The sequence below is a fragment of the Dermacentor albipictus genome, unplaced genomic scaffold (genome assembly GCF_038994185.2).
Source record: "Dermacentor albipictus isolate Rhodes 1998 colony unplaced genomic scaffold, USDA_Dalb.pri_finalv2 scaffold_18, whole genome shotgun sequence".
Lineage (NCBI taxonomy): Eukaryota > Metazoa > Arthropoda > Arachnida > Ixodida > Ixodidae > Dermacentor > Dermacentor albipictus.
In genome coordinates, this window is record NW_027225572.1 from 5,916,636 (window position 1) to 5,926,406 (window position 9,771).

The window sequence follows — 9,771 nt, forward strand, 5'->3', positions numbered from 1 at the left end:
ATTTGCACAAGTGTTCTGAAAGGGTTGTAGTGGTTTTGTGTTATAGTTCAATTCAGGCCTTGCATAGATTTCCGGCTTCCGAAGCAAGGCTAATTTAGAGGCAAAACCGGTGATGAGCCGTCAGAACGCGACGGAGAGGCTGAGGACACAGGACGTTCTTGATGTTTGTCAGGAGATGGGCATTTCGGTTGCCGCGGCAAGGGGAAAGAAAGCCATTCTGGAGGTATGAGGGCGCAAGAGGTAACTGAGGAGGAAGTCAAAGAGGTTTAGGGAGAAATTCTTGAGAGGAGAAGCGAGAAAAAATGCGCGAAGAGCGAGATCATACTCTTGAAATGAAAGAATTGGAAATAGAGCAAAGTCCAATCATCTCGGCACGTCCGAGTCCCCTTTCGGGTGGAGACGATACGCCTAAACGGAGAATACAGAACTTCATGCTAGCGTACAGGATAGGCGGTGATGTCGCCCTTTTTATAGTGAATTTCGAACGTACGTGTGAAAAGATAGGGCTGGACGAAAGCCTTTGGTCTCAAAATCTTTCAGTTAATCCAGAAGAGGCCGCGGAAGTTCTCACCCGCTTGCCTAACGAAGACTACGAGAACTATGGAAAGGTGAAAGCCGTGCTTCTTCGCGCATACCGCCTCTCTGCCGAGGCATTTCGACAGCGGTTTAGACAGGCAGAAAGGGGCAGCGAGTCGCAAACTGAGTTCGCGTAAGAATTAAAGTCTAACTTAAAAGAGTGGCTGAAAAGTGGCGAAGTCTATGGAAACCAAGACAAGGTGCTTGAATGGATAGCACTGGAGCAGCTTTACCACGTTCTTGCACAAGATGAGCTCGCTTTTACTTTGGCTGCAGGCCAGGCTCCCAGTGGTAAACGTCCAGCAAGCAGCGCAGCTCGCGGAGGAATATTACACGCGCCGAAACTTCCAACAAAACCGATTCAGGAAGATAGGCTAGAAAAAGAGGAGTATTCTGTAAAGCGCTCGCAACCTGATTTTTCCCCTCGCAACCCGATTTTGCCGAATAAGAAATCATCTACGAGCGATGAGTTCAGCAAAGGAGTATCGTCTAAGGCTGAGGTGGCGAGGGAAGGGCTAGCATAGACAGCCCAGTAGGCTGAGGCCGCTAAACCTAAGGATGACGTAGAGCGCGCGTTCGAGGCCCGAAGACCAGTTATCTGCTTGCGTTGCAAAAAGGAAGGCCATATATTCTCAAATTGCAAGCCTCAAATCCCGTTCGCTAGCATTAGCCAGTCAGACGAAAATCTGAGGCTGCTCGATCCATATATGCAGGATGTCGTGGTAAACGGTAAAATGTGCAGGGCACTTCGCGATTCCCTTGCCAGGGTGGATGTTACTCATCCGTCCTCTGTTTCTCCCGGGGACTGTTCGCAACTTTCACAGACGGTGGCGTAGTCGTGCGGCGGCGGCCGGAAAGAATCGAAAGTTATACTGGCCGCTGGCTGCCGCCCGTTCGGGTAGCGTATTGGTGTTGTTTACACTTTTTCATCCCTTTTGATTGTTGTTTTACCACCTTCAAAGCTGCCGTGGGATCCTGAAGGACACTTACCGTGCTTAGAATGAGCAAAGATGGAAAGAAGTAACCGTATTTGCTGCGTGCCGCAATGCGAAAATTCTGCGGTAGGATGCGGTAGGTGATGTGAGCCTTCACTCATTCCCCCTGACTGCGTCCATAAAGAAATCAATCAATCAATCAATCAATAAACCAATCAATCAATCAATCAGTCAGTCAATCACTCAAATATTCGTTTCCCACGAAAGTTGAGGGTCACTTAGGCGACAAGTGGTAATAACACTACTTGCAAATGCCTAAAGGCTCACGTACTCACTTTACAGCGTGACAGGAATTTATTATTGAGCTATGGATCGGCAAAGCTGTCACAGAAGCGATGGAGGTTTGGAGTGCGCACTTCATGTCAGAGGACTTTTTTTTGGAATACGACAGGTTAGTGACGATTCCGAGCACTTGAAATCGCGAATAGACGCACCACCATAATGACGCAGGCATTATCACTATATTATCTGCAGGGAAAAAATAATACACAATCTTAACTCAAATGTGTTGTAGGATGATTGATGCTTGCGTTTTTGTCACTCATGTAGTATTTGCGGCTACGTTGAACGCAAATATTCTCCGTGAAGCCTTGTACCTGCTTCAGAATTTCTTGTTCTCGAACACACCGCTCATGCGTTTGTGCTCGCCAATGCCGGCATGACATTATACCATTTTCGAACAGAAAGATGAGTTTCTCATTTGCGCAGTGAAGCAAAGTGACACAGCCGTAAAGGGACCTGGAGCTCGCGCTTGCCGTTTGCCACTTCACTTCGATGCGTGACTGCAACGTGTGCACATGCGCGCATGACTGCACACGTAAGGTAACAAATCGTAGTCCAACAGACGGTAAACAACTGTGCAGCGTTCGCGTAGCGAACCCTCAGGTGATTTACGTGTTTTTGACAGTTTATTTTGTAGATATAACTGGAACAATGAAGCGAGCATTGCCGCGGACCGGTAAACGTCGGCTATGTATCATTTGATCTGCCTAGGCAAGACGCTGTAGGACTGACACAGCATGTAAAACTACCGCAAGAGTGTAGCTTGCACAGCACGCATAAAGCACAATAACTGAATTACTAGGGTGAAAGGTTAGCCTATTAGCACACAAATGCGGTGAGAAATGGGTTTTCGTTTACTTCACGTGTTCAACATCCAGCTTTCTGAACACAGGCAGAATAACTATACAAGAAATTTTCACTCACAAAATGCTGCTTTAAGGCTGCTTTTCACGCCGTTGATGTAAAGAACTTGGATCACGCAAGACCAGGAAGATCTTTTTTTTTATAGACACGGTGGCTTATTCAAGCGGTCAAAGTAACAACTTGCAGAGAGCACCACACCGTATGATCATGGTACCCTTTCGAAGCAGTCGAATTACCAGAAGAGCAAAGAGAAAGCACGGCCTTGTACAACGGCTTCGCAGTAAAACTGCAGCACAGCTCGTGTGGTTTGCTTCGAACCCGCGAAGTTTGTATGCAAAGCCCTTGAACAGGCACGGACGTCGACGTGCACGCTTTTATGCCCCAGTACACAAGATGACTAGCGTATAGGACTTCCTCGCCTTCAAGCAAGCATGGAATTCTGCCTTCTGTTTGCCCAATCGGAGCCATTACGCATGCTAATGACAGTGGGCGTCTAAAATAAAGAGACATTTTAACATGTCGATGCGAAACAACATGTCACTGAGCAAGACGATCGCAGCACTGCACCGACTGCTCTAGTTCTTAATCTCTCGGACAGCCATGGTGGATTTGCGATGGCGTCCCCTATAAGCCGTGAAGGTTGCAAATACAGGGGAATGCGCCTGGATCTGACAAACCGCCGAAGACCAGAGCTCGTGCTGGCCACTTGCCAGGGTAACCCTCGAGGGCGTTTTTGAAAAGTTGCAAACAGACGCAGCCGTCAGTCCAAGATTACACGAACACTTTGCACGTCTTTTTCGAACAAATCGGAGCAACTTTTACAAAAGGGGGCCCGGCCGCTCTCTATTTGTCTCGCCTGTATGGCATGAACGCGATTGCGGCCACGCGCCTTGGAAAAGAAACTTGAAAGCTCGTGTTCGAACAAGGAAACCGACAATGTAACGTCCTCACAGCGGCAGCCTAAGCCGGGGGATACGGCTGATGAAAAGCACAGGACTGAGAGTTGTGACGGATCCATTACCGGATCAGTGAGAGTGGGTGAGGAGACTTCCGAGACTTGGGAAAACGGGGCGCCTAGAGCTGAAATGGAAGATTCACTGCTTAGTCTCACATTTCTTTGCTGCGGGAAGCTTAGTAGGCTTGACCATGAGGCGCTTATCGCGGTGCAGAAAAGTGACCCTCCGCTAACTGTGCTGCACGCGAATGCGAATGAAGGAGTGGCCCGAAAGAACATATCGCCCTACGCTACATCAAGTCTCAAGTAACGGAAATGTCAGGATTCCAAGGGTCGGACATGCAACCAACTAGTCGTGCCAGAAAAGTACCGACCACAGCTTTTAGAGTTAGCGCATGGGAATGCTTGGGCGGGTCACCTCGGTATCAAGAAGACAAAGGCTAGGCTAGCGCAATATTTCTACTGTCCAGGATGCGTGAAAGAGGTTTAAAACGTGTTCGGGGATGCGAAGCATAACAGCGAGTTGGTAAATCCAATGACAAGTGGAAGGCCCCAATGAAATTGGTGCCTTTTATCACAGAACCATTGCGGAAGCTGCATACGAATGCTGATGGACTTAGCAGAGCCTTTTAGGCTGCAGCCTATGCTTATCCGATAGTCTATCCAAGAAGTTAAAAGTTTTAATGCTACGTTTTCATGCATAGTCTTGTCTCTTGAGTTATTTTAGCTCATTGAAGTTGATAATCACCTACGACACACAATCATGTGAAGGGTATCGTAATGTTAATGTAACCAATTAAAATGAGCCTCGGTAGTGCGAGAGAGCCTACCGTAGCCACACGAATGGGCCATGATTGCAAACCAAGTGACAGAATTTCGCTCGGAGCGAGAAAGGACATAATATGAACTTTCTTCGATCGCCTGAACTGTGTCTGGCCTGCCCGAATGACTGCTAGGAATTGCTTGGCAACTTATTCTTTAGCTGTTTATTATCTTTGAATGTCTCATTTGAGAGCACTATTTGTATAGGTCTGTATCCCGCGCTCTTTATCGCGTGCGTGTTTTGTGTTTAGTACAATAACCATAATGATGGTGTTGAGAGCACAGAGGGGGATGAGCGCGTTTATTTCCCTGGAGTTTGGTCTGGCGTTGTGGGGAGCATTTAGAGGGTGCTCACTTTCGCCGAAGTGAGCACCCTCGAAGTGGTTGGCGTTGAGTTTCTCTCACTCCGTGAGTTTTCTCAGATCTAAGCAAAAAAAAAGACCAGCAAATGAAAGGGCAGTAAGGTCATTTCCTTAACCCCACTGTGGTGATTAGGACTGTTCGGCACTTTCGCTAGTGCGCAGTGATGCGGAAGAAAGACAGAAAGTCATTTATATGCGTTTATAAAACTCACAGCAACCTTTAAAATATGAATATATACAGAGAGTTGATGACAGCGTAACTGCAGTCAGTGTGTCCATGGGCTGAAACAGTCCCGGGCTGCGAGGCTCACAGTTCGTTGGTCACGGCACCATGCGGTCACCCGTGCTGGAGCTGGCCGCGACGACCACACGCTCGGGCCCCGTTCAGCACGGTTCCCGGACTCGGCACGCTCGGACGCCGCAGCGGCAGCAGCCAGGGGACGCCTTGCCTCGATGTCCGGCTCGGACACCGCTCGCGACCGACGTGCTACAGTCGCACGTCCAGCACGACCTCGGTGCCCAGCTCGTGCGCCGCTCGCAATCCACGTACGGCGGTCGCACGTGAGGACCTCGTCTAGCACAGCAACATCTGTGCCAGACTGAAACGCTGCTCGGCACGCTCGGGTGCGGCAGCTCAGGGACCGGCGGCCCTCGGGTCAGCCAGCGTCTCGAGCACTGGCAGCAGGGGCCCTGGGACGTCCACGCTCGGCTCCACGGTCCTCCGCGCCTTGCCACGGACGTCTCGCCTGGCAGGAACCCTCGCCTCGTTCCGCCCAGGACCTCGGAGCTGCTGCCCGCCTGGATCGAACACTGTGAACGCGCCCTCGTGCTGCCGTGCTCGTGCAACCGTTGTCTTCCTCGTCGTTCACGGAGCTTGGTGGCCGCTTCGATCTTCTAGGGGCGACGCGCGGCACTTACATATGACATTTCACCCCCCACTTTAAGAAGTTGTTTCATGAAAACAACTTTCCAAAGCACGTACATGGTCAAAGTTCACAGTCTGTAAGGCGTCATGTGTTCATATGCAAAAGTCTTTCCACACGCGCAGTAGTAGTTCCTGAAGTGTTCACAAACGCAATAAATGCAGTTGGCACACTTCGCACTCCAAGTTCACACGCAGCTCATGTAGTCAGCGCCTATATTTTCGCTACCCTGTACGTTTTCGCTACCCTTCGCGCCACACTGTTCGGGGCGGACATCGGCGGTTCCATCTAGGACGAACACTAGCAAAGCTGAACTTGTAGTTTGTCCCATCACGAGCAATAACTTGTTTTATGGCACTTATGGCACTTTCATGGTCCTTGAATCTCAGCAGCACTTTGCCTTCAAGGCGGTCAATGAGCAAGGCATCAGGAAATAGGGATCCAAGGGTATCCATGCCTTTGTCATCAGGAAGCCCTCGCACATACAGCAGGCGGCCTGGCTTGTATGTGGACCTGCTCCGGGGTCTGCTCGGCTCCACCTACACTGGCTTCCCCTTGAGCTGCTTGTTGCGCAGGAGCTCCAGCTGTGCGGTAGCCACTTCTGGGCTCTCAAAATCCAGGAATGCACTGTGCCTGTTTATAAAGCGGACACTGCGGATGGCATCTGACAGGGCACGAACTTCATCCTTGGTCACCTGGCTTGACATGTTCCCAATGTACAATGAACATTTGCACGTGTCATCAGCCGAGACGTAACGATGTGACTTGGGGGTGCTTTCATCAACATCAATGCGTGACCTTGTGTCTGAATGGTCCCTAGGGACGCGTCGCTGGTAAGAACGGAGCCCACCCCGACATGGAGTTCCTCCTTTCCGGTCAATGCCCTCGGGCGCACTTTTGCTGTGTCTCTCCGTTTCCTTCCTGGGCTTGCGCCGCTTGGGACGGCCACCGAAACTGTCTTCACTCACACGCCCGTTGGCCCGGATGGACGCTCGTCTGCTGCCCTCCTGGCCTTCTCCAGCTCTTTCAGCGGCACCTTCATCCTTTGCTTTAGTAGACGGTTCCGTCTCCTGCTTGGTTGCCTCACTCGACACAGTTGCCGGGTTTGACACAGCACTCACGGTAGCTCTATCCGGGCACACGCTTTGGTGTCGAACAGGCTCCTCTGCTGTCGCCGAGTCTTTGTGCCGCTTTGACACGTCAGACAGGTCATGTGATGGGTTGAAATCAGTAGGGTATAGCACCCCGTCGATGTTCCCAAGAACATCATAGAGGGGCCTTTCCATGCAGAGTGCCAGTGTCCTTCCTCGAAGGAAGGGGTAGTCCACATAGACCTTTGCCTCTGGAAGCCGCTTAAACGAACCATCCAGAAGGCAAATGGTGCGCGTGATACCGGTGAAATTCTTTTCCGGCACCATCGAACGCCTGACAACCACAGTACTGCAGCCGGAATCTCTCAACAACGACACCGGGTGTCCATTGAGATATCCGCTTGCCGTCGGCATCTCTTGCGTCTGAAGACCAGGGCAGATGTCTTCTCCATATGTTCTTACAGGGGGCCTTGTTTTATCCTCAGATTTAGTGGTAGGAGCCGGACTTGCTTCGTTCCGGGCGGCAGGCATCCTGTCGCAGCCAACAATGGCACTAGACGCTTCCGTGTTGCTGCCGTTTATGTTCGGGCACTCGTCAGCTTTATGTCCATGTTTCGTGCATTTCCTGCAAGACAAGGACTTCGGTCCTTTTGACCGCGTCCAACAATCTGCAGCACGGTGTCCTTGCTTGCCACATAGAAAGCACTCAACCTTTCGTTTCCTAGCCTCTGTTTCGGAGTTCTTGCTTTGCAGGGCTGTTTTACTAATCCCTCTCTCTTCTTTTCCTCTGGCGAGGTTTGTCAGGTTTTGCGCCTCCAAATAATGGTCAGCCGCTTCGGCTAGCTTGTCGAGGCCGCGGCATCCTCGCTCTTTCAGGAAGATGGCGAGCCTTCCATCGCAACGTAGCAAAAACTGCTCAGAAACAATCTTATCTCTTAATGCGTTATATGTTTTCTCTGTTTTTGCCATCTGCTGCCAATGATCGAAGTACCCAAGTAGTCGACCAGCAAACTGCCGCCCTGTCTCGGAATTCTCAGGCTTAGTTTCCCGAAACTTTTGACGGTATCCTTCTTCCGTATACCGGAACCTTTGCAATAAAGTTTGCTTCAGCTTTTGATAATCTGTGACATCCTCCGCAGCCATACGTCCGATCACGCTCAAGGCTTCGCCTGACAAACACAAGCTTAATGACAGCGCCCACCTGTCGCTTGGCCATCATTGGCTCGTGGCTACCCGCTCGAAGCGCTGGATGTACGCGTCGAGTTCGTCGCGGCTCTCGTTGTAGGGAGGAATAAGCTTGTGGGGACTTCTAAAGGCTTCACCGCTGTTTTCCCCGCGTTCGCTTCCGGTTTCGACCGTCCCAGACGCGTGCTCTCCAAGACGACATCTAGTCTCGAGCAAAGTTCGTTCCGCCGTCATTCGAGTGATCTCCTGTTCATGGGCTACTCGCGCTGCTTCCCGGTCCTCAGCTCGTTTATCGCGTTCTCTGTTAAGCTGCTCGTCAATCCACTCTCTTAGTTCTTTACCAGACAAGCCAAGCTCCTTGCCTATCGGAATAAATTTCTCCCAGTCCATCTCCGACCAATTCACACAAGCGAAGTGCGGCTCTTGAGGATGGAACTAGAGCGTGGTCCTGTCGTGGACGCCAGAAATTGTGGTGATTAGGACTGTTCCGCACTTTCGCTAGTGCGCAGTGATGCGGAAGAAAGACAGAGTCATTTATATGCGTTTATAAAACTCACAGCAACCTTTAAAATATAAATATATACAGACAGTTGATGACAGCGTAACTGCACTCAGTGTGTCCATGGGCTGAAACAGTCCCGGGCTGCGAGGCTCACAGTTCGTTGGTCACGGCACCGTGCGGTCACCCGTGCTGGAGCTGGCCGCGACGACCACACGCTCGGGCCCCGTTCAGCACGGTTCCCGGACTCGGCACGCTCGGACGCCGCAGCGGCAGCAGCCAGGGGACGCCTTGCTCCACACGTCCTCGATGTCCGGCTCGGACGCCACTCGCGACCGACGTGCTACAGTCGGACGTCCAGCACGACCTCGGTGCCCAGCTCGTGCGGCGGTCGCACGAGCGGTCGCACGAGCACGGTCCCACGTGCGGCGGTCGCACGTGAGGACCTCGTCTAGCACAGCAACATCTGTGCCACACTGAAACGCTGCTCGGCACGCTCAGGTGCGGCAGCTCATGGACTGGCGGCCCTCGGGTCAGCCAGCGTCTCGAGCACTGGCAGCAGGGGCCCTGGGACGTCCACGCTCGGCTCCACGGTCCTCCGCGCCTTGCCACGGACGTCTCGCCTGGCAGGAACCCTCGCCTCGTTCCGCCGAGGAGCTCGGAGCTGCTGCCCGCCTGGATCGAACACTGTGAACGCGCCCTCGTGCTGCCGTGCTCGTGCACCCGTTGTGTTCCTCGTCGTTCACGGAGCTTGGTGGCCGCTTCGATCTTCTCGGGGCGACGTGCGGCACTTACATATGACACCCACCAAAGACTTCACTCTATCAGCACATCGCATACGTCGAGCCAAGTCAAACAGCTCGGCTTCTGGGTGTATTATCTGGTGGTGGGGGTGCTGCTGTGCCTTACCACGGGCTTATAATTGAGGCGACGGGAGCTGCCATACTACATGCCTCTCATCACGGCGACGAGAGCTCCCAAATCTCCGCGACGAATCAATCATTCGACAAGGGAGGGGACTTCAAGAAGCACCCAGCCATCTCTGGGACGAATCAAAAATTGGACGCAGGTGACATCATCACTCACCCCGCCTGGTTCCTGCCGACGAGCAGTGACCAAAGGGATTTAAGGGAGAACCGACCCTTTGTGAAAGGAGAGTCGCCTCCAGCCGCCCCGTCAGTCTGATGCATGTACGCTATCATCCAGTATCTATAAAT

The 9,771-nt window shown here is 51.9% G+C and overlaps 1 pseudogene; it reads right to left on the reverse strand.

Annotated features, from left to right (window-relative positions):
- Positions 1–5,711: 5,711 nt before the first annotated feature.
- Positions 5,712–7,401, reverse strand: LOC135908734 (uncharacterized; annotated as a pseudogene).
- Positions 7,402–9,771: the final 2,370 nt, after the last annotated feature.